Source organism: Meles meles, chromosome 5 (assembly GCF_922984935.1).
Source record: "Meles meles chromosome 5, mMelMel3.1 paternal haplotype, whole genome shotgun sequence".
Lineage (NCBI taxonomy): Eukaryota > Metazoa > Chordata > Mammalia > Carnivora > Mustelidae > Meles > Meles meles.
The window spans coordinates 19,097,883-19,124,363 of NC_060070.1; the positions used below are offsets into that span (position 1 = coordinate 19,097,883).

The 26,481-nt window shown below is 37.1% G+C and overlaps 1 protein-coding gene across 2 annotated transcripts in view; it reads left to right on the top strand.

The window, feature by feature from the left end:
- HS3ST5 (heparan sulfate-glucosamine 3-sulfotransferase 5) overlaps window positions 1–26,481 on the top strand; it is a 267,560-nt gene that overhangs the window by 90,603 nt on the left and 150,476 nt on the right. For both annotated transcript variants that reach the window (XM_046004062.1, XM_046004063.1), the window contains exon 2: window positions 22,745–22,935. The gene's annotated coding sequence lies outside the window, so the exon portion shown is untranslated. The remainder of the gene's footprint in view (window positions 1–22,744; window positions 22,936–26,481) is intronic.

A 26,481-nucleotide genomic window follows, 5' to 3' on the forward strand; every position in this document is an offset into this window, starting at 1 on the left:
ATATTTATTTATTTAACAAGGAGAGGACAAATAGGCGGAGAGGCAGGTAGAGAGAGAGGAAGGGAAAGCAGGCTCCCGCTGAGCAGAGAGCCCGACGTGGGCTTGATCCCAGGACCCTGAGATCATTCCCTGAGCCGAAGGCAGAGGTTTAACCCACTGAGCCACCCAGGTGCCCCAGCACTTTTGCTCTCAGCAGGGACCACCGAAAGTATCACAGACGTGCTCACATAGCATATACACAGAAAAACATTAAAAAACAAATCAGAGTAGATGTAAGATTGAATAAGCAATACTTTCAGCGAAAAACTTCTGTTTTGAGGCGGAAACAGCTGATAGTATGCTGCGGGCAATCCTTGCTTGGCACCGAACCGTTTTAACTGAAATTTGTGCATATCAGAGCTGTGGAAAGTGAGGATTGTCATGAGTTGTGTTATTATTCAGGTATGGCAATTTTTATTTTCCTACAAATTTGGTCCTTTTCAAAACTTTCTAAAAGTTTATTTATTTAAGTTATGATCCTTGCACCCGTGTGGGCCTCAAACTCACAGACCCTAGATCAAGAGTTTCATGCTCTTCCAACTGAGCGAGTCAGGTCCCCCAAAATATTTTTAAACTGTCTGAATCATTAGACATTAGCTTCATGAAAGAAGAGGCTCTTATTTTATCCCTATTTTTTATCCCTATTTACTGTATTATTTTATCCCTATTTACCCACTATTTTATCGTTACAGCCTAACACAGTTCCTGGCCCCATAGCAGGTGTTCAGTAAGTATTTGATGAATGCATGAACCACCAACCAGATGAAATAGTGCATAGCAATCTAGGGACCGTACAGTCTTTCCTCGGGCTGTCTGGTAAATATCTGAGTCATTTGCTGGGTGAATCTTGAAGAGCCAACAGAACTTTCTATAGTAAACTCTTAGTGCTTGCTTTCTTCCCTTTTTTTTTTTTTAAGATTTTATTCTTTATTTGACAGATAGAAATCATAAGTAGGCAGAGAGGCAGGCAGAAAGAGAGAGGAGGAAGCAGGCTCCCTGTCGAGCAGAGAGCCAGATGTGGGGCTTGATCCCAGGACCCTGAGACCATGACCTGAGCTGAAGACAGAGTCTTTAACCCACTGAGCCACCCAGGCACCCCTAGTGCTTTCTTTCTTTCTTTCTTTCTTTTTTTATTTGTTTATTTTCAGCGTAACAGTGTTCATTGTTTTTGCACCACACCCAGTGCTCCATGCAGTACGTGCCCTCCCTATTACCCACCACCTGGTTCCTCAACCTCCCACCCCCCCCCCCTTCCCGCCCCTTTAAAGCCCTCTGGTTGTTTTTCAGAGTCCATAGTCTCTCATGCTTCATCTCCCCTTCCAGTTTCCCTCAGCTCCCTCTCCTCTCCATCTCCCCATGCTTGCTTGCTTTCTTATGTAGAGATGCAGTTTTCATAGCAATCATTCATACTGTGGTATTCTAACCAAAGATTAGTTGCCCTTTCATTTTCAACTATTCACTGTGTATCTGGTTCCTAAAAAGGTCAGCATCTATATAAATATGTAATCGGTAAGACCCGTAGTGACTATTTCATATATGATTGTTTGTGAATACAACAAGCTTGGGGTTTTAGGTTTTTGTTTTTTGCTTTTAATTTAAGTAAACTCTACACCCAACATGGTGCTCAAACTCATGACCCTGAGATCGAGAGTTGCACGCTCTTCCAGGAGAACCATCCAGGTGCCCCAAGGTTAGGCTTTTAAATTCAGTTAGGAAAATAATTTTCTGTTCACTTCAAAAGAAAATAATAAAAATTAAAGTTTCTAACTCAGCTTCATGTTCACAGGCTATGCAATCCAGTATACAAAATAGAAAAAAATACAGATATTACATAAAGGATAGAAGTGCAAAATGGGATGGAGCAATGTTCAAGGACACTGGAAAAACTGAAGAATGATTAGAAAACAAAGTTTCTTCAATTTATTTTTAACTATCAAAATTTTAAACACGAGACAGTTTCTTTATAAAATATGTTCCAATATTTTGGAATCACTAAATTTGTATATTACAAACTGTTTATAGAAACTTTTATGCTTTCTTCAAAACTATACTTCTGTCCATCATTCCTTATTTTTCAGACTCAACTCAGAACTCAAGTTTCCTACTTTTCTTAGATGTACCTCTTGTTCTTGGTTTTTCTCTCTCTCATTTCTTTTTCTTTTTCTTTTTTTTTTTTTAAGATCTTATTTATTTGACAGACAGAGATCACAAGTAGGCAGAGAGAGGAAGGGAAGCAAGCTCCCTGCTGAACAGAGAGCCTGATGCAGGGTTTGATCCCAAGAACCTGGAATTATGACCTGAGCCAAAGGCAGAGGCTTTAATGCACTAAGCCACCCAGATGCCCCTCTCTCTCTCATTTCTGATGAAGGTACACAGTTTTGTTTTCATCAATAAGGAACAAGTAAGAAATAACCTAATAACATTGGTGGCTACTGGGGTAACTCTCTTTGCGTGAATTGCTGGTACTCTCGATTCAAACTGACACCATTACAAAATGACAGAGCACTCTTCCCAAGGTCCTATATGCCAAATTCATGACCATGGAAAAACTACTGTATTGAAGCAAGACTAACAATAGTAGAATGCTACCCTTAGGGTGGTATTTGGAAAGAAGAGAAAATAATAATCCACAGTTGTGTGAATTACCAATTCTGTGTTGGAGGCCAAGAAATAAAAGAACACATGACTCTATTTTAGGTAGGAACTCTGATTAAAAAGAAAAGAAAATTAGAAAAGACAATGTTGTTGAGTCTGTTCTTACTATTCTTATTCCCATGACAACAATAAATGAAAGCAGGCTGTAGTAGAAGATTGGAGTTCACTTTTTTAAAAAATTTATTTATTTATTTATTTTCAGCGTAACAGTATTCATTGTTTTTGCACCACACCCAGTGCTCCATGCAATAGGTGCCCTCCCTATCACCCACCACCTGGTTCCCCAACCTCCTACCCCCTGCCCCTTCAAAACCCTCAGGTTGTTTTTCAGAGTCCATAGTCTCTCATGGTTCATCTCCCCTTCCAATTTCCCTCAACTCCCTTCTCCTCTCCATCTCCCCATGTCCTCCATGTTCTTTGTTATGCTCCACAAATAAGTGAAACCATAGGATACTTGACTCTCTCTCCTTGACTTATTTCGCTCAGCATAATCTCTTCCAGTCCCATCCATGTTGCTACAAAAGTTGGGTATTCATCCTTTCTGATGGAGGCATAATACTCCATCATGTATATGTACCACATCTTCCTTATCCATTCGTCCGTTGTAGGGCATCTTGGTTCTTTCCACAGTTTGGCGACCGTGGCCATTGCTGCTATAAACGTTGGGGTACAGATGGCTCTTCTTCTCACTACATCTGTATCTTTGGGGTAAATACCCAGCAGTGCAATTGTAGGGTCATAGGGAAGCTCTGTTTTTAATTTCTTGAAGAATCTCCACACTGTTCTCCAAAGTGGCTGCACCAACTTGCATTCCCACCAACAGTGTAAGAGGGTTCCCCTTTCTCCACATCCTCTCCAACACGCGTTGTTTCCTGTCTTGCTAATTTTGGCCATTCTAACTGCTGTAAGGTGATATCTCAATGTGGTTTTAATTTGAATCTTCCTGATGGCTAGTGATGATGAGCATTTTTTCATGTGTCTGATAGCCATTTGTATGTCTTCATTGGAGAAGTGTCTGTTCATATCTTCTGCCCATTTTTTGAATGATTATCTGTTTTGTGTGTGTTGAGTTTGAGGAGTTCTTTATAAATCCTGGATATCAACCTTTTGTCTGTACTGTCATTTGCAAATATCTTCTCCCATTCCATGGGTTGCCTTTTTGTTTTGTTGACTGTTTCCTTTGCTGTGCAGAAGCATTTGATCTTGATGAAGTCCCAAAAGTTCATTTTCGCTTTTGTTTCCTTTGCCTTTGGAGATATATCTTGAAAGAAGTTGCTGTGGCTGATATTGAAGAGGTTACTGCCTATGTTCTCCTCTAGGATTCTGATGGATTCCTGTCTCACGTTGAGGTCTTTTATCCATTTCGAGCTTATCTTTGTGTACGGTGTAAGAGAATGGTCGAGTGTCATTCTTCTACATATAGCTGTCCAGTTTTCCCAGCACCATTTATTGAAGAGACTGTCTTTTTTCCATTGTATTTTTTTTCCTGTTTTGTCGAAGATTATTTGACCCTAGAGTTGAGGGTCCATATCTGGGCCCTCTACTCTGTTCCACTGGTCTATGTGTCTGTTTTTATGCCAGTACCACGCTGTCTTGGTGATCACAGCTTTGTAGTAAAGCTTGAAATCAGGTAACATGATGCTGCCAGTTTTGTTTTTGTTTTTCAGCATTTCCTTAGAAATTCGGGGTCTCTTCTGATTCCATACAAATTTTAGGATTATTTGCTCCAGCTCTTTGAAAAATACCCGTGGAATTTTGATCGGAATGGCATTAAAAGTATAGATTGCTCTAGGCAGTATAGACATTTTAACAATGTTTATTCTTCCGATCCAAGAGCTTGAAACGGTCTTCCATCTTTTTGTGTCTTCTTCAATTTCTTTCATGAGTGTTGTGTAGTTCCTCAAGTACAGATCCTTTACCTCTTTGGTTAGGTTTATTCCCAGGTATCTTATGGTTCTTGGTGCTATAGTAAATGGAATCAATTCTCTAATTTCCCTTTCTGTATTTTCATTGTTAGTGTATAAGAAAGCCACTGATTTCTGTACATTGACTTTGTATCCTGCCACATTACTGAATTGCTGTATGAGTTCTAGTAGTTTGGGGGTGGAGTTTTTGGGGTTTTCCATATAAAGAATCATGTCATCTGCGAAGAGAGAGAGTTTGACTTCTTCATTGCCAATTTGGATACATTTTATTTCTCTTTGTTGTCTGATTGCCATTGCTAGGACTTCTAATACTCTGTTGAACAAGAGTGGTGATAGTGGGCATCCTTGTTGTGTTCCTGATCTCAACGGGAAGACTGCAAGCTTTTTCCCATTGAGGATGATATTTGCTGTGGGTCTTTCATAGATAGATTTTATGAAGTTCAGGAATGTTCCCTCTATCCCTATACTTTGAAGCGTTTTCATCAGGAACGGATGCTGGTTTTTGTCAAATGCTTTTTCTGCATCAATTGAGAGGACCATGTGGTTCTTCTCTCTTCTCTTATTGATTTGTTCTATCACATTGATTGATTTGCGAATGTTGAACCAACCTTGCAACCCAGGGATGAATCCCACCTGGTCATGGTGGATAATCTTTTTAATGTGCTGCTGGATCCTGTTTGCTAGGATCTTGTTGAGAATCTTAGCTGAATCTGCTGCTACTGACTTTGGAGCACAGTTCAGGGATACAGGTCAACTTTTACAATGACTATAAGCCAAACTTTGAATTTTCACAAAGAAAATATTGTGCTCAACATTTCAACTAACATTTTTGTCTAAGCAATGCGATAGACATTTTAATATTCACTGTCTTACTTAATTTTGAAGACAACCTATGGACTATATTATGGAATATATTATTATCTCTATGGTATAAATCAAGTAAATGAGTTTTGGATGGTCCAGCTAGGCAGCTAGTAAGCGATATGGGAAGTGACTACTGCTAGGCTATGTGTTCTCCTACTCTCCCTGCCACGTTATGACTCCATTCTATGTTAAACTTTTTGTACAAGACCATCATTGGCAGAAGCTGTGATCCTCAGAAGCCAGTTTCAGAGAAGTGCTATTATTTTTTTAAAAACGAATTAATTGACTCGGGTTTTCTACTTACACTGTCAAATCATGGAAGCAACAGAACCTGTAGGAGCATTTGTTAAAACTTCCTTTCCTTGGGGCGCCTGGGTGGCTCAGCGGGTTAGAGCCTCTTCCTTCGGCTCAGGTCATGATCCCAGGGTCCTGGGATCGAGCCCTGCATCGGGCTCTCTGCTTGGCTGGGAGCCTGCTTCCTCCTCTCTCTCTCTCTCTGCCTGCCTCTCTGCCTACTTGCCTACTTGTAATCTCTATCTGTCAAATAAATAAATCTTTAAAAAACAAAAACAAAAAAAAAAAAACTTCCTTTCCTTTTCTAACCATGTCCCTTAAACCTCACTTTCTCTGAGTCCTCTCAGTTAAAACTTCTTCATAAAACCTTCTGCCATCCCTGGTCTTCTGCAGCTTTTTGTGTTTACGAAAAAGACACAGTTCTCCTAATCTTCCCCTTCTATATTTCTACCCATAATTTCAATTCTCTATCACTGTCAGCTTTCGTACTGATCATCGCAGAAGCCCAAAGAACCCAAGAACCCATCACACACTAGCTAGTAGGACCTTCCCAGGAGCATGCTGAGGGGAGGGTATGAGTGACTCGAGTGGACAGCCTGTACCAACTTCAACAAAAGCAGTGAGATAAAACAAAGCTGGGAGTACTCATATATTAACAGCTTTTCCCTAACAACAACAACAACAACAACAAAAAAACACAAAAAAAACCAAAACAAACAAACAAAAAAAACCACCTGGGAACAACCATAGGAGAGACCTCTTTAACAAATCCACTCTTTGCTTAGAAAAATAAGAATTATGTTGTGCTATTCAGTTCCACCTGAGTTTTAGCATTCCTGTTGAAGCTTCCCTTAAAGCTTTCCTTGATAACCAGTGAGTTATACCTCTGGGATGAATTTGTCCCTCTGGGATGAATTTGTCCAGCTTCTTCTAGAATGTCTTCTCTAGTTCTCATACTTGCTGTCACATCCAAAAATATTTTATCTGAGAAGTTAGAGAGAGGGGGATTTTCAAGTATGAGCTTCAGGTTTCCAGTATGAATTATCATATTAAAAAATGAAAGAACTGAGCTTTTATGAAGATTACAATTCTGTAGCAGTTAGGTATTTCAGAAGAGGCTGGATAAAACCACAAGATCTTGGCAGCATATAAAAAAAAAGTAAGCACGTACCTATCTCATGGGTCTGTGAGTCATTTGGAGTTGGCTAATCTAGGCCATGCTGGGCTGGGTGGCTATGATGATCTCAGCTGTTTGCTCCTGTGGCTTGGAATCAGCTGGGATTAGCCCAGGCTCTACTGGGGCAGCTTAGTTCTGTTCTCCATGCCTCCCATCCTCTTCCTGCCTGGGCAAGTTCTCACCGCGGTAGCAGAAGCACCAAAGAGCAAAGTCAATAGAGCGAGCATTGTTCAAGCCTTTGGTCACATCACATGCTCTCTAATGTTTCATTGATCAAAACAAGTCAAACGACCAAACCCAAAGACAGGGAGTAGGAAGAGACATTCTATGTCCTTATCAGGAGAGATTACAAAGGCACGTAGCAATGTACATGGATGCTGGAAGAGGTGAAGGCTTGGTGATGTTGATAAAGTCTATTTATCATTTATAAAAACCTGTTTTTCTTGAGTATCATTCTATGAAAAGCTGGGTAGTGTTCATTCTGGTAGTGTTAGCTCTAGATGAAGGCACCTTCCATTCATTCAAACATGCGTTCACTCATTGTTCAGTTATCGTGTAACACAGAGTTCTTTACACAAGTGCTATCTAATAGAAATATATTGTGGTCAATTTTCTAGTACCCACCTTTAAATAGGTAAGAATAAACAGGCAAAAATATATTTAATAATATATTTTAGTAAAATATATCTAAAATAGAAACATTTGACATGTAATCAACGTTGAAGTTAAGATATTTTATGTTCTTTTCCTTTTCCACAAAATCCTCAAAATCCAGTGTGTATTTCTTACAGCACATCTCAGTTTGGACTAGTTTTATTTCAAGTACTAAAGCTGCAAGTGACTAGTAAAGCTACAGACTATGTATTGAACTTGATGCTGAGGATACAAGATACAAGGACACAAGAAAGATACATGGATCTTTCAATCTAGAAAGGAGAATTAATATAAATGATGTCACCATTTTCTATCTTTCTGAGAAGCTCACATTTTAACTGACTGTTTTGGGGATATGACTATGTTTATACCCCTTGGATCTGGTCATGCCTCTATGTGGCAGTTTTTTCCCTATTCTAATAGTTCTCTATTCCACATCCTCAAACAATCTCCTTAGCCTAGTTTAGTTGGAGATATTTCAACATGCCTTTTTAAAATCTCTTATGAAAAGTCATCATTGTGCTTCAAAGTCTGGTCAAAAAAAAAAAAAAAGAAATATGTGGCTTTTTGCAAAATCAATATAGTGAAGGGATATTACCTGAGATCTTATTACTAGGTGGATAAATTTCCACATTATGACTCTACCTGATAAGAGCTGAGAATCCTTCATGATAGAAAAGTTGAATGGAAAAGTTATCTTTCTCAGTGGATATCTGCTTTAAAAAAAAATTAATAAGAAAAACTGGGTGGTTGTAGAGAGAATGTATAATAAAAGTAGATAAAAAAGGAAAACATTGCTTCAGAAGTAGTACAAGAAATAACAGAGGCAGAGCCTGGAGAAAATGAGAAGGACAGAAAAAGGAAACATTAATAGTGTTTATCTGTTCTTGACCCGATTAAGTATATAACTGCCTATAAGAACATTTTGACTTTTCCACACTAAAGTGTCCAAGCAAAGTTTATCAAAGAGGGTAATTTTTAGAAAGTAGTTATTGTCTTTTGAAGTTGTAGATAAAGGACCTGGCAAGAATAGGGAGATAAGATATTTTCTTCGTAGTTTACAACAGTCTGATATTTCTTTAAATATTTAGGCGTAACTCAAAGAACTAAAAGAGGTCTCTTCCAACTGCTACAGATCACCTCGTGATTTCTTTTCTCTTTTTTAATCCCATTCTGCTTATTACATGTCTTTTCAGTGATGATTCATGATTTTGATTATGTAGCCCATTGATATCCAAACCATTCTGGGTAGATGCCCTCATGCCTCTTTGTTCCTCTGGCAACATTGCAGGTCCTAGTGACGTTACTTGGCATAATGTTCTTGGGCAACCCAGGGCACCTTTGACTTTCATCAGTGATGTGATCAATACTTGTGTCCAAAAAGCAAGTGTCTTGGGTAGTTTGGGGTGATGATGCAGGGATTTTAAGCTCTGAGATGCTCTTTTCATAAGATATGACTGAAAACTACAGTATGGTCTGTGTTTTCATACTAGACACTTTAGAAAATGACTATAATTACATAGAGAAGGGAGTCCAGATTACATGGTGGGCTTTTTTTACACTTTAAATTACAAAAATATATTTGTGAGTCTGCTCCCGTTTTTCGTGAAGCATTTAAATTAGAACAACAACATTGTCTTATGTTTAGTGACAAAGGATGATTTCAATAATTGCAAGAAATATTTTTCATCACCAGTAGATGTCTACCGATGTATCTCCTCCCCGTTCCCCCCACATCTGACATTCTTGCTTTTAACATTGAAATATTGTGTGTCGTTTCTTTTCATTGTGATATTTTCAGATGGGAATTAAAAATAAATTGAAAAAAGCCATGCCTAGTAAACTTGGATGCCAAATTAGTGATTTATGAATTGGTGGTTTATGAATGGGGGGGGAAAAAAGGGCAACTCTAATGGGATGTACATCATGAGGTGGTACATCATGACCTCCCCCAGGTCAGAAAGTATGCAGGGACTTTGATTAGAATGAAAGAATAGGAAGCTGGTATCAGAGACATCATCATTAATTCAAACACAGAGAACGGAAGAGCTCCTAAGGTCACTTCAGTAAAGAATTAAAAAAAAAAAAAGTTGCTGGTGGAATGGGGAGTAAAGTAAGGACAGGGTGTGTGTGTGCATGTGTAAAAGTTTGAGAATTGACTTGAAACAATTTAATGAATTCAGAAAATAAAGTTGTCTGCTTGCAAATTAAGAATATTTATATTCTCATGGCTTAAAACAAAGAAGGCACACCATAACTATTTATTGGATGAACAAATGAATGTCATCCACTTAAATACATTTTAGTGACCGTGGTTTTACTTTTTTCTAGATATTAAATGCCTACGCCCAGAAAAGAGATCTAATAATTGGACAGCCTTTCAGATATGACCATTAGCATTCTGTCGCTACTGTCATTTCTCAGACAGGAAGGAGTCCCACCAACAGCAGAAATAGAGGCCTGAGCTGAATATAGGTGGCAAAATAGGGCCATGGTTCTCCTATCCTGGTTTCAAACCATAATTCCAGCCCCTTAACTGTGGCCTGAGAAGTACAAATGAGAGGAGATGAAGGTCTAATTCATATATCCTTATTATTTATACTGTATATCCCTCCCTCCCTAATGAAATCCCATGCCAGTTTTAGGTTCAGAGACATTCTGGATCTTCCTTTAGCAAACCCAAGCCACTGACATTTTCCTAGGAAAGATCTTTTCCAATCATCATATAAACGTAAGGTCTACATTTAAGATGTGGGAGAGTTTTACTCATCCAGTAAACAATCATCAAGCATCTTCTTTCTTGAAATAGATTTGTCTCCTTTAATTAGACCAATCCTCAGTATTTCTGTAGCAGTGAACTTTGTTTCCTCCATCATGATTATCTTTCCAAAGTTGCTAAGATATGATAAAAAGCTGAGAATTCAAAAGTCTGTATATAATTCTATATGTATATGTATTCTATGAGAAGCTGGCACAATATTAGAAAGTTTATATTCTGACAGCACTTAACGTTTTATTTCTCTGCTTCTCTTTCCTCTAACTACCTTCCCTGTTAATTAATACTTTATCTGATTGGCATGCAGGGTATTAATTGAAAATCTAGAGCTCAATAATGTAGAAAATGACCATCAGACTAGAAATGAGAGTTCAGATTAAGAAACAAATTTCCAAGTATGTGCATGTGTTCGTATGTGCACACACTCTTTTTTTTAAAAAAGATTTTATTTATTTATTTGACAGACAAAGATCACAAGTAGGCAGAGAAGCAGGCAGAGAGAGAGGGGGAAGCAGGCTCCCCGCCAAGCAGAGAGCCCAATGCAGGGCTCGATCTCAGGACCCCGAGATCATGACCTGAGCTGAAGGCAGAGGCTTTAACCACTGAGCCACCCAGGTGCCCCTGTGCACACACTCTTGCACCAGCATATATAGAAGGGACTTTCCCAGAAATTCCAGAATAATAAACTTTGGGCACTGGAGTTGCTTAGAAGGTTTACATTCAGTGATTCTCAACTGAGGTTGCATATTACAGTCCCCTGAGGAATTTACAAGACTCCTTTTTCCCACCTCAGAACAATTGACCCAGCTTCTTGAGGATGGGCCCTGCACATGGGTATTTTTTTTAAAAATCCATGTATGTTCGAATATGCAGCCAAGGTTTAAAAACCCCTGGTTTGGTCAGACCTCTTTTCATGTGGATAGACAAAATAAAAACCCTTTAGGTAGGAACTGTGTATGTCAGGTCATTAGAGACCGGATTAAAAGCCACATAACCAACGCCCATTTCAGAGAGATTTCCATAATAATCCAGCATTCATATCTTGTTAGTTTGGACTTGTTGGAACTTTCCCTTGAGAGCATTAACAGAAGGAATCATGCTTCTTAATTTTTTCCCCCTAAATACACTTGAGAAAAAAACCCACCATGCTGTGCAGTAGTATAAATTAACATATGAATTTCCTTTATTTCTCAGTGTCATTGACCTTGCCTTCCAACAAAAATATGTTAGTCTTTGATTGCTGTGAAGATTTTTGGAACACATTTATAACTTCCATTTTTTACAAGGCTGGAAGATATCTCAAATCATTTTAGCATAGGTAGACCCATTTTTAAACTTATCATATAAAGTATGTGTAGTTCACTTCCCAAGAAACATTCTAAGAGAACAGCACTGATAACATGGCTCATAGTTAGCAGGGTTAAGATAGAGATAGTTAAACATTTTCCTGTTCTTTGACATCTCTCTTTTCTGTATGGATATATCTGTTGAGCCCATCAAAGTCTAAAATATTTCAATTCCGCATAAAATTGCAGTACCAATTGTTATATGGCATATATTTTATATTGTGGAAAGATGGAAAAGCATATCTAAATGCATCATGCCTCTACTCAGAAGTAATGCAAATATCTTCTGTCTTGCCAGTTCTAGAAATAAATGAAAATGATAGTAGATAAAGACTAGATACATTTTTCTCTTCTGCACTCATGGAAAATCTTATGTGCAGTGATCATCATCATGCATTAAGCATCTGCTGTAAGCCAGACATTCTACTATGGGCAGAGGAATGTGGACGGCATCATCTATGCCCTCAACTCCTATCAATCAAAAGCAAGTAAATAAATACAGTTTAAAGTAGGAGGGAGGAAAGAATAAACATTTGACTAAGAAAAAACTTGTAAGTACAATATATTCAACAAATTATGAGTAGAGCTATGTACATGCACACAATTTTCAACTTATTATGTCTCCAATATTTACCTAATTAGATAGACTGAACATGTATGTCTGTGTCTGTTGTAAATTGTATATGATTTATACTAATTACCACCATAGTACAAGGAATTCATGAATAACAGGTTTTTTAATGATCACTTTTTTAAAAGACCTGAAAAAATGCCCATGGCAGAGGCACAGACTGAAGAAGATGCGTGTGTTAGAAGGAGCAGGACAGATGGCAGCTTATCATGAACCCCGGGATGCGCTTGGGGCATTTACCACCACTCACAATCTGAATTTCCTCATTATCAGCCTGAGAGTTACACTCAAGGAAATGACATCATTCTGGTCAGACGTCCAGGGGAATGAACTACCTGAACCACTCCACTATTGTGTCCAAAATATTGGTGTCCTTTGTGCTTTTCTTCTGCAGTGCCTCTTTCTGACCTGGCAGTCATAGGGGGAGCTCACCAGTAAACATGGATGGTTGTGAGAGAGATGCAATTCAGATCAAATGGAAGTCTGATGTTAGTCACCGTACAGTATGTCATTAGTTTTTGACGTAGTGTCCATGATTCATTGTTTGCCTATGTCACCCAGTGCTCCAGGCAATACGTACCAACTTGCATTCCCACCAACAGTGTAAGAGGGTTCCCCTGTTTCCACAGCCTCTCCAACATTTGTTGTTTCTTGTCTTGTTAGTTTTTGCCATTCTAACTGGTGTAAGGTGGTATCTCAAATGTGGTTTTGATTTGAATTTCCCTTATGGCTAATGATGTTGAACAATTTTTCATGTGTCTGTTAGCCATTTGTCTTCTTCTTCTTCTTCTTCTTCTTCTTCTTCTTCTTTTTTGAAGATTTTATTTATTTATTTGACACATAGGCAGAGCGGCAGGCAGAAGAAGAGGGAGAAGCAGGCTGTCCACTGAGCAGGCAGCCTGATGTGGGGCTTAATCCCAGGACCCTGGGATCATGACCTGAGCCAAAGGCAGCTGCTTAACCAACTGAGCCAACCAGGTGCTCCAGCCACTTGTCTGCTTTGCAGAAGTGCCTGTTAATGTGTTCTGCCCATTTTTTTACTTGATTGTTTTTCAGGTGTTGAGTTTGAGAAGTTCTTTACAGATCTTGGATACCAGCCCTTTATCTGTATCCTTTGTGTCGTTTGCAAGTATCTTCTCCCCTTCCATGAGTTGTCTCTTTGTTTTGTTGACTGCTTCCTTTGCTGTGCAGAAGATTTTATCTTGATGAAGTCCCAAAAGTTCATTTTTGCTCTTGTTTCCCTTGCCTTTGGAGATGTGTTTTGAAAGAAGTTGCTGTGGCTGATGTCGAAAAGGTTGCTGCATATGTTATCCTCTCAGTTTTTGATGGATTCTTGTCTCACTCATCCATTTAGAGTTTATTTTTGTGTATGGTGTAAGAGAATGGTTAGTTTCATTCTTCTATATGTAGCTGTCCAGTTTTCCCAGCACCAGTTATTGAGGAGACTGTCTTTTTTTCCATTGGATACTTTTTTCCTGATTTGTCAAAGATTATTTGACCATAGAGTTGAGGGTCCCTATCTGGGCTCTCTTTTCTGTTCCATTGATCTATGTGTCTGTTTTTATGCTAGTACAATGTTTCTTAGTGACCACAGATTTATAATGTAGCTTGAAATCAGGCAACATGATGCCTCCAACTTTGTTTCTCTTTTCAACATTTCCTTGGGGATTAGTGGTCTTTTCTCGTTCCAAAGAAATTTTAGGCTTTTTTGTTCCAGCACTTTGAAAAATGTCATTTGTATTTTGATTGTGATTATGTTGAAAGTATAGATTGCTCTGGGCAGCATAGACATTTTAACAATGTTTATTTTTCTAATCCATGAACATGGAATGTTTTTCCATCTTTTTGTGTCTTCTTCAATTTCCTTCATAAATATTCTGTAGTTTCTAGAGTATAGATCCTTTACCTCTTTGGTTAGGTTTATTCCAAGGTATCTTAGATCATCTAAGCAGAAAATCAACAAAGAAACAAGAGCTTTGAATGACACACTGAGCCAGCTGGACCGCGTAGATATATATAGAACGTTCCACCCTAAAACAACAAACACACATGGAACTTTCTCCAGAATAGACCACATACTGGATCACAAATCAGGTCCAAGTGATATCAAAAGATTGAGATTATTCCCTGTATATTCTCAGACCATAATGCTTTGAAACTGGAAGTCAATCACAAGAAAAAATTTGGAAGAAATTCAAACACTTGGAAGCTGAAGACCATCCTGCTTAAGAATGTTTGGTTCAACCAGGAAATCAAAGAACTTTAACAATTCATGGAAACCAAGGAGAATGAAAACACATCAGTCCAAAATCTATTGGATACTGCAAAGATGGTCCTAAGGGGGAAATACTTAGCCATCCAACCCTCACTCAAAAAAAATAGAAAAGTCCTGAATATACAAATTAACTTTACACCTTAAAGAACTGGAGAAAGAACAACAAATAAAGCCTAAGCCAGGCATAAGAAGAGAAATAATTAAGATTAGAACAAAGATCAATGAATTAGAAACTAGAAATACAGTAGAACAGATCAAAACTAGAAGCTGGTTCTTTGAAAGAATCAGTAAGATTGATAAACCACTGGCCAGACCTATCCAAAAGAAAAGAGAAAGGACCCAAATTAATAAAATTATGAATGAAAAGGGAGAGATCATGAGTAACACTATGAAAATAGAAACAATTATTAAAGAAATTATTATCAACAACTATATGCCAATAAGTTAAGCAACCTGGAAGAAATGGATGCCTTCCTGGAAACCTATAAACTACCAAGACTGAAACAGGAAGAAATTAACAACCTGAATAGACCAATAACCAGTAATGAGATTGAAGCAGTGATCAAAAAGCTCCCAAAAAAATCAGAGTCCAGGAAGTGATGGATTCCCTGGGGGAATTCTACCAAACATTCAAAGAAGGGTAATACCTATTCTTCTGAAGCTGTTTCAAAAAATAAAAATAGAAGGAAAACTTCCAAACTCATTCTATGAGACCAGCATTGCCTTGATCCCAAAACCAAGCAAAGAACCCATCAAGGAAGAGAATTACAGACAAATATCCCTGATGAATATGGATGCCAAAATTCTCAACAAGACCCTAATTAATAGGATCAAATATTATATTGAAAGGATTATCCATCAAGACCAGGTGAGATGTATCCCTGACATCCAAGGGTAGTTCAACATTCACAAATCAATCAATGTGACAGTACACATATAATAAGAGAAGAGACAAGAAACACATGGTCCTCCCAATTGATCCGGAAAAAGCATTTGACAAAATACAACATCCTTTCCTGATTAAAACTCTTCAGAGTATAGGGATAGAGGGACTATTCCTCAATTTCATAAAAACATCTATGAAAGGCCCACAGCAAATATAATTCTCATTGAGGAAAAGCTGAGAGCCTTTCCCTTAAGATCAGGAAATGACAAGGATGCCCACTCTTGCCCTGTTGTTCAACATAGTACTAGAAGTCCTAGCAACAGCAATCAGACAAGAAATAAAATGTATTCAAATTGGCAAAGAAGAAGTCAAACTCTCTCTCTTCATGGATGACATGATACTTTATGTGGAAACCCCAAAAGACTCCACTCCCAAACTACTAGAACTCATATTGCAATTCAGTAATGTGGCAGGATACAAAACCAATGCACAAAAATCAGTTGCTTTCCTGTGACTAACAGTGTGACTGTAGAAAGAGAAATTAAGGGATCAATTCCATTTATAATAGTACTAAAAACCTTGATCAACACTGCAACTCCTGATTCCTGGATTTTCTCTCCTTTACTCTCAAAGCTAGTGATGCCCAAACCATATTCCACAAAACTCTAGCATGCTGTGTAAGAATTGTTTTATGGGAGATGAATCTTCTCAAAAAGAAAACATTTTTACTGTCATCTAGCCATCCTCCTCCCTATTATAATACAATTATAGCTTCTCTGATCATATTACAGTTCTTTCTCCTTATAATGTCATTATTTCCAGATCTCCTTAGTGGAGGATTAGGAGTTTCCAAACTCTTCAGTCACTCTTCTTTTTTTTTGTTTGTTTAGTTGGTTTTTGTTTATTTATTTATTTTTTATTTTTTTATAAACATATAATGTATTTTTATCCCCAGAGGTACAGGTCTGTGAATCGCCAGGTTTACACACTTCACAGAACTCACCATAGCACATACGCTCCCAATGTCCATAACCCCACCCCCTTCTCCCTCCTCCCCTCCCCCCAGCAACTCTCAGTTTGTTTTGTGAGATGAAGAGTCACTTATGGTTTGTCTCCCTCCTGATCCCATCTTGTTTCATTTATTCTTCTCCTACCCCCCAAACCCCCCATTTGCTTCTTGACTTCCTCTTATCAGGGAGATCATATGATAGTTGTCTTTCTCTGATTGACTTATTTCACTAAGCATGATACCCTCTAGTTCCATCCACGTCGTCGCAAATAGCAAGATTTCATTTCTTTTGATGGCTGTGTAATATTCCATTGTGTATATATACCACATCTTCTTTATCCATTCATCTGTTGATGGACATCTAGGTTCTTTCCATAGTTTGGCTATTGTAGACATTGCTGCTATAAACATTCAGGTGCATGTGCCCCTTCAGATCACTACATTTGTATCTTTAGGGTAATCGTCAATCACTTATTGAGAACATCACAGCTGGTTGATCATCTTGGGATGATCACGGATGTCTTATATGTGGCTTTTACTTGTTTAATTTTCCTTGCTGTTATGGGGGTTCTAATCTTTGAGCTAGAGGTAGGTAAATAAACCTTTTTGCATTTTCATGCAAGAGTGAAAGGAAAACCTACATAAAGTATGCATAAATGGGCAATCTCATATTTTTTTAAGCACTCTAACAAACATCTTTATTCCATGTGTTTTTAAAAATTATACTACAGCAGTATAGAAAGACAATGACATCCTTTGGCCATCTCATACTCTTAACAGAAGAATCTATTTAAAAAAAATACAAAAGGCTTGTACTATAATTTTAGAACATGTATCAGTTTTCATGCAAAAGGACAAATCTAGTCAATCAATAAAGAAATGAACAAATAAGATGGAAATGTTTCTCAAGTGAAATACTTCACAGTTGAAAATCATTATTCCTTTATACAGGAAAGCAGTGAGCATAAGGTTCTCTCTTTCCATCATATAGTTAAGCTCACTTTTTATTTATTAAAGAGGAGCAAAATAAACAGTGCCACTTCAGCCTGTCCCTTGGGACTTCGGTTACAGGAAAAAAAAAAAAAAATCATGTCTGTACCCTGGTAGCATTTCTTATTTTGCTTGAAAAGCAGTTAAATATTAAATCATGAATCACTGCTTTCCTAAAATATCTTTTAATACCCTATAGGAAAAACTGTAAACTATCCTGCTCTCTGATTTTTTAGGACAACTATTTGTAGTCATTCTCAAAATGCATTCCATGAAGAATATTTCCTTTTCTTCTATTTCTTTCTTTTTTTAATATTTTTTACAAACTTCCTAAGAGATTCAATATCCTGAGAAAACTGGAAGATACTTATAACTGAACAACAGACCTATAGAAACCCAAAGGCAATTATCTCTTGTATAAATATCCCTTAGGCAAACTTCAACTAATTTTTAAGAAACAGGTCAATTCTGCTCAAGAATTTTTTTTCAGGTAGAAAATTCATATTGTCTACTCTTTTATGTCCTGGACTTTCCTCCTTCTAGATCCCCTCAATCCTAATTTTGTTTATCATTCCCTAACTTGGAAAACATTATCTAGCCACAGCTAATAGATCAGAAGCTTTGAGAAGCATGCATCCCTGTCTTCCTGTTTCATTGCTTTTGGGTTGCTCATGTGTATTCTCATTTTAGGCTACCCTATGAAATATTTCTCTTATTTTGGGTATTATCAGTTTATAACATAGTCTAAAATTTCATACCTATCTTTGAATCTCTGAAATTGTTTTTGCATTTTCACGTAAATATCCAATAACTAAGAATTAATTTGTACTTGTCGTAACTATTTTTCAAAATTAGTCTTGATTTCAGCTGTTAATTATTTAAAGTATCAAATTTTTGCGTGTATTTTTCAAAGGTAAAGACTTCTAAAGAAAAATATAAAATATTTGAAGAAATGACAGTGAAAATTGCAAACATGATATTTGAATACTTGTCCACATAACTCAGGGCTTATGTGAAGATTTTCCATGTGATTCAGAAGATCAGGTCCTTTCTAATTAATCTGCGCAAATTCCATAGAATTGTGATCAGAAGCAAGTTTTCTATTTTTCACTTCCATTATTCGCACATAATAAATTTTCCCTTATTCATTTTTAATATTATAGAAAAGTGATAAGTATCCATTGTGTGAGAGGATAAACTTCAACCTTTTTAAAAGGAATCAAGGTAGAAATATCTATAGCAATGTAATTGAATACTTTCTGAATCCCTCCTACTCACATAGCATTCTGCTGTAGGTTACAGAGAAACATGACACTTCTTATCGTCAGTGTACTTATAAGTAATACAGAAAATAAAATATACAAGAAAAAATAACAGTGTGGTTCATGGTTTAAGAGTTACGCAAAGTAATTATCCATTTAACAAATATTTATTGTTGTGCTAAGTGTTGGGTTTTTAAAAACATGAGTGTATTTAAAAACAGAAATGGTCACTGTCTTCCAGGGATATGAGGCCGGAGAGTTAGGTAGGGATTGGGTGATATGGCCTTGTTCTTTACCCTAAGAACAGTGGGAAGGCATTGAAGGTTTTTAAACAAGGGATTGATACTCCACTGTGTAATTTTAAAACATCACTTTAAATACCCCAAAGAGAAAATATTGGAGGGAAACAAAATGTGAGATGGGAGAAAGAAAAAAACCTAAGCAGCATTCCGGGCAACAATATCTTAGCGGTGGTGGTGATGGTGGTGGAGCAAGAGAGAGAATTTGGAGGTGATATAAAAAGAAAATGGACAAAGTAGGTAGATTTGAGAACTAGGAAATAAATCAAAAGGGCTTGATGATCAAATCCTGGGGCTGAAGGAGAAAAGAAGAATCAAATCTACTCTGAGTCTGTTTTAAAATGTTGAAGATCTTGGTTTTTGGCTTCTCCAATTGATGTTGATGATGCTATTTAAAAAAAAAAATAGGGAAACTAGAGGAAGCTGTTCTTGAGAGAAAGGTTTTTATGGATTTGGTTATGGATGGATTCGGTTTGCAGAGCCTTCAAGACATCTAAGTTGAGATGTCATCTAGTCAGTTAGAAATAAAAGTCTGGAGATAAAGAGGGGAAAAAATGTTAAGCTAAAGATTTGAGAGTCATAATGAAATGATAGCATCATATATCTTGGTGAGTGCTCTTATTAGTACATACAATGAAAAATAAAGTGGTTTACAGTAGGGTTCTCTCACTATGAATTAGAAAAACCTGGAAATGTATCATGGAGGAAGAGGGCTTGATCTCCTTAAAGAAAGAATAGAAATAAGAGAGAAGTAAATATGATTGAAATGGCAGAGCTGCAAAAACATAAATATATTGCAAAGTTCTTTTTGGTTGCACGTAACAGAGGATACCAACCCAGATTGGCTTAATAATAATAATTTTTTTTAAAGATTTTATTTATTTATTTGACAGAGAGAGATCACAAGTAGGCAGAGAGGCAGGCAGAGAGAGTGAGAGGGAAGCAGGCTTCCTGCCGAGCAGAGAGCCCGATGTGGGACTCGATCCCAGGACCCCGAGATCATGACCTGAGCCGAAGGCAGCGGCTTAAACCACTGAGCCACCCAGGCGCCCAATAATAATAATTTTTTAAGAAGAGTCTATAAATTCACACATAGCTGAGAAGTTCAGAGTATTCTACCCACAAGCAAAACTCTGTCCAAGGGTGAAACAACATGCTCTGATCCAGCTCCTCTTTTTCTATTTCTCAGCTGTTTGTTTGGTGTTGACATAAATTCCGGCAAGTTCTCTCATGGTCCCAAGATGGTTGCCAGTAGTTCCAAATGTTCAATGATCACACGCTTATGTCCAGCAAGAAAAGCGAAAGTTGTTTTTTACATAATAGGTCAGAGAAGACCCCAGAATGGAGATTATTAACCTCTTAAGGTCATGTGCTTATTCCTAATATTGTTGGTAACGATTGAGACACATAGATTATCTTAAGCTGCTTAGGGTGCACCTCTGCAGTGAAGACATATTCTCCTACTGAACCATGTGGAGTGTTAGGGAAGGAAGATAGGAAATCTAGATGAATCTGTATTTTACTATTAATTTAATCTATATTATGGGGAGACTTAAATGCCAATTTAAGGAGCTTGGACTTAATCCAATAGACCAAAAGGAGCTCTTATATTTTGAATGGAAGAGGGATCTGAAGAAATGTTTTAAGGAGCTAAATCTTAAAGTAATTATAGGACATCCTGGAATGTTTAAGAATAAAAAAGAAGAGAATCTGTTAAAGAGTCTACAGCAATAATCTAATAAAGAGATAGTAAAAGCTCAGACTGCGACTGAGTAAGAAATATTGTTGAAAAGAAGTAATGAAGTGTTAGATGAAACAGTATTTCAAACAAAGAATCCATAGGACGTCACAAGATAATAAGAATGAATTTTTTGATGGAATTTCAAACTCTTCCACTGAGATTTCAACTAGTGTGATAGCTTTGGCACTGAAACAAAGATGAGATCTTTTTATTATCCATGATACCGGACCCTCTTCCTCCAAACCCAGCTCTAGACTAGGCTTTCCGTTTCATTTTGGACTAATTAGTTACCATGATCCTGTGACCCATTATTCCCCACAAGTACAGCTTTCCTAGATAAAAAAGGAGGCAAATTCCAACCTTAACCAGCCTAATGAAGACTGTCCTTGCTCCACAGAATGAGAACTTGCAGATAATCGTGTGAAAAGATAGAAACCACTTCAATTATAGCAGTGGCATTTACTTTTTAACAAATGTATTTTCCACACTTTGTCAACCTGCAATGATTCTGTTAGCAAGCAACAGAAAACCCAGTAGTGTAAAACAAATAGAATTCTAGAAGAAACAGTAGTGTTGGTTCAGCTGCTCATCAACAGAAGACCTATATCTTTGCATTTTTCTGGGTGTTCATTGTGTTTTACATCATGATGATAAGATGACTGCTCTACCTGCAAATATCACATCCTTATCATTCAAGGCAAGCAGTTATGTGAAATAAGAGGGACAGGAATCGCTCATCAGTAAAGCAAATGTTTTTATTTAAATTCAGTTGGCTAACATAAAGTACATCATTAGTTTCAGATGTAGAGTTCAGTAATTCTTCAGTTGCATATGCTACCAATGCATGTGCCCTCCTTATGCCCATCATCCAGTTAGCCCATCCCTCCACCCACTTCCCCTCCAGCAGCCCTCAGTTTGTTTCCTATAGTTAAGAATCTCTCAGGGTTTGTTTCCCTCTCTGATAAAGCAAATTTTTCCCTGGATTTTTTACCCAGCATACTCCTTCTAGTTAATGGGCCAGAATGGAATCAGGTAACCATTCTTAGCAGTAGGGGGACTGGAAAAGTGAACCTTTTATTTGATTTTCTGTTCTCTATTTGTGAGACATAGCAACAAGGAAGAAAGTTGGGAATGGTGTCTGGGTGGCCGAACAGTAATGTCGTCTATGAAAAACTTGTTTTGTAGTGTACTCTGTGCTTACATGTGTATTACGCTCTTGTCACTGCGCATTTGACTTTGTATTTATCTGTATATGTTGCTTTCTCTACTCTTTAGGAGAATATTTGCACTGTCAATTCCAGTTTTAAAATGAGATGTTTTAGTCTCTTTTTCCATTAGCCCCTACCAATGTCTGCTTAACTTATTTAACAAACTGCTAGAATTTTGGTTTCCCTGAGGAGGCAACATATATTGACGAGAAAGATATTATTTTTGTTTATGTCTAATTATCCTGGCAAGCATTACACATGTGAGAGAAAATATAGCAAAAGTACCAGATGATTCCATTGGGATTTTGGAAAAGTATCATCACATTTTATCTTTTATGGGGTGGGAGAGAGGCTCATGTAAGGATGTATTTCCAAGAGAACTCATCAACCTTGACTTAGAAATTCAGCACCAAAACCTCGCATCTGCATATCAAAAATAAAATTACTAATACCACTTGATGCCATGTTTAGAAGAAATAGTCAATTAAAGCCACGTGAATTCAACCGGAGTCCTCTGCAGGCAGTAGCATCGTGCAATTCTGCCTTCACAATGACATGAAATTTTAAATGACAACTGTGCTAAATCAGGGAGCAGCAAACCCAGGCCAAGTTTAAATTTAGTAACACTGCCAGTTTACTGAAAATAACCTTCTCCATAGCAGATTCTCTATGAATTTCAGGTGACTGACTACTTATGTTTCTGTTCTGTGCAGAGAGAATCAGGTGCCCAGAGGCTCCGGCATTGGTGTCTCACCTTCTGCATGGCGTTTCTGGTGTCTGCTTCTGGGGTCTTGTTGGCCAGCCTTGAAATACATGGAAATTAGAGAATCCACTGCACATAGTCTTCTTGGAAATTTCCATCGTATCTGCTCAGAGCTTTCTGAATAAGCATACAGATTTGAAGGTAAGTGAATTTTGGAAGGAAATCACATTACTATGTACTCTTAGTCATATCAAAAGTGAATATTTAATATATTTAATAAAATATACAAAAGTTAAAAGCAGTTACTGAATATGGGGAAAATAGCCATCTCTGTACAGTTCCACAGCAAGAAGGGAAAGTAAAATGTAAACTTTAAAAGTTGTTACATGTCATATCAGTGGAAATAGAAGCAGGGTTCAATGGTAAACTTTGATAACTGATAATCAGTTTCACACAAAAAAATCATGGTAATCGTAGTGGGCTCTCAAATTGTAATGTGAATGACAGTCACATGGAGGGGGAAGAGGGTCTGTAATACAAATTCTGATTCCTGGGCATATTGCACAGAGAGTTAGATGCACTACATCTCAGATGTGACCCAGCAACCTGCATTTTATTTTTTCACACCAAATGATCCTGATGAAGGTGGGTCTTGGTCCTTTGGGAAATGCCGAAGTTGAAATTCAAAATGATATAATTCTAATTTTCCAAACTTTATATTAAATGGGGTTTTATGTTGTTTGTTTCTTTCAGTTACAAGAATAAATAAGGAAGGCACATTTAGCACAGAGGTGCTAAATTAGTGCTCCTTTTTTGATCCCCCAAATCAAATGGTTAGTGCTCTCTGTTACACCTTTTTCAAGCTCAGTATGATGGGCTAAGTCCCAGGAGTCCCTATCTTGCTTTCAGAGTGAGCATGTGCTCGTTGCGGTCTTTAGCTGGGTCTCTGTTTTCTGTAATGTTTTAATTTACTCAGATGTTTATACTTATTGGATCAATTCTAAGAACTATCTAAGAAGACATAATGAGTGAAGAGTTGGCTTCACTAAGGATTGGCTCAGCATTTCTTCATTTTTGAAGGTTTTTTCTTTTTTTCTTCATTTGGAAATCTCCACATTAGATTTTCAAGAGAACAGATCTGCTTAACACACCATTTAGCTACTCATTGTCCTTTGTAGATAAAAACTTCTAAATCATGTGATATTTTTATAGCAGGTTATATGCACATTTCTGGAATATCACTTTATTATATTTCTTTATCTCATTTAGCAATTCCATCTCTATTATGTACAGTTTAAAGTTTATGTAAAGTTTGCTTTTTTTGCTCCAGTGATAAAAGTGATTAGTAGAGGCAGATTCAGAACTGAAATTGTGATGGTTCCTTAAAGGTACAACATGATACTATTTCTTAGTGAAGCGTGAGATTTTTCATTAAAATCCTCCGATTGAATTTCAGGCTTATAGACATTTTTTTCTCTCTCAATTTTTGTGTGCATATGTTCATATTGTAAAGGGTTTCTTGTCAACAAAATATCAAATGGCAAAAATAAATCCTTAATTAAAAAAAGTATATCCTTGGGGCACCTGGGTGGCTCAGAGGGTTAAAGCCTCTGCCTTCAGTTCAGGTCATGATCCCAGGGTACTGGGATCGAGCCCCGCATCGGGCTCTCTCCTTGGTGGGAAGCCTGCTTCCTCCTCCTCTCTCTCTCTCTCTCTCTCTCTCTCTGCCTGCCTCTCTGCCTACTTGGGATCTCTCTCTGTCGAATAAATAGATAAAATCTTAAAAAAAAAAAGTATATCCCCATCGCGGCAATTAGCTACACATATTAGTTATTAGTATTACACAAAGAAAATGAATACAGACATGCATAGAACAAGGTAGCACTTTCTTCAAGTAATCTAGACAATTACAGAATTAGATTAACTGTAATAATGAATTTTCACATCCATTTGTTGTCAGTATTGTTCTCAATAGGCAATACTCTCACTGCCACATCTGATGATAAAATCCTAAAATTTATAGCACCCAAACTGTAAAATCCTCAAATAGGTACCATACAAGTTTAGGACTCAAAGAAGTTCTCAAGTAAGATTTAATAAAGCTTTTAGTGCAAATCTTCTGTAATACTTTTATTTCAGAGAAACATAGAAAATATTCTTCTGCCCTTTTTTTTTTCTTTTCCTTTTTCCTTTGCAGAGGAGCAGGTGGAAAGAGAATGAAATAGTGTCCCCAAGTGAGTCACGTTCGTTATCACAGGCATATTTTTCTGTTGTGACTCCCTAAAGAAAACTTACTATGTCGTTTCAGGGAACCTGAGTGAGACAGGCTCCATACTCAAGAGACAAATATACAACAAAAGAATAAATTACAGAAACTTTGTTAAAGAATAGAAGCATAAAGTTTTAGAGCAGAAATGGACCATTAAGTTCTTCCTAGTCTGGTTCCCTCATATATAATCGCACTTTTTTCTCTTCCAAGCTTGTTGTATGAAAGGTTAATACAGAGAAGTCAACATCAGTCTGGCAAGGTGTGACTTTTTAACAAGACAAATCTAGCAAATGTTTTTCAATAATGATTTCTTGGGTAAGGAAGGCTAGAAGGAAATTGTCATCCAAGATGAAGGCTGAAGAAGTGAAGAGAATACCTGAGTTCTTGTTAATATAATTCAACTTAAAATCGTTAATTACTTTCATTGTCAGTAGACAATCTTTCATGTCATTAATCTAAAAATGAAAACAGCCAAGTTAGGTCAACTTTCGTTTTTTGGTCAGCTTTTTTTTTTTTTTTAATTTTGTTTATTTATTTGACAGACAGAGATCACAAGTAGGCAGAGAGACAGGCAGAGAGAGAGGCAGAGACAGAGGCAGGGAAGCAGGCTCCCAGCCAAGCAGAGAGCCCAATGCGGGGCTCGATCCCAGGACCCTGGAATCATGACCTGACCGAAGGCAGAGGCTTTAACCCACTAAGCCACCCAGGCGCCCCTAGTTTTGGTCAGCTTTATATGGAACTCTGATAGTGAAGGAGGAAAAGAGCTAAAGTCAGATACAGCTTTAGAACAGTAGAGCCATCTGGGGCCATTTCGTATAGGAGAAAGGAGATTTACTGTGTAACAATCTCGGAAGAGAGTTAGTGTTATTATGAAACAGTATAATAATGATATTTGTGAGATACCTGAAAAGATTAAAATGTGTTTATTCTCAATTTAAGAAGTTGCTAAGTCATTAAAATTTATGTAGTAAAAGTATAATTATTGATGTGGGAAAATGTTCATAATACACTGTAAATGAAAGCAACAAGTTACAGACCGTGTTTTGATGTATTTTTATTTGAAAAATATTTATTATTTTTTATTATTTTTATTTTTATTATATTTATTTTTGTTATTCTCATTTTTATTTAAAAAGCGACAGATGCATAGGAAGAAAATTGGAATGATATATAGCAAAATACTATTAATGGTTATGTTCAACTGATAAATTGTGTTTGATTCTTATTGCTTCTCAGGGTATGTAAAACTTTTTCTAAATTATGTATTATTATGTAATTTAAAAATATTTTTCAAGGGTTGGGAAAATATTCAGTTATCTGGGAAATTTACTTTTATAGAACTATAAGGTAGTCCTGATAACCTTTGTTTAAAATAGCCATAAAGCAAAGCTCTTGCATCTTGTAGTTTAAACTGATGTAAATGTGAGGATAGTACTTCCAATAAGAGAAGATGATTCTTAGATATAACTCTTCATTTG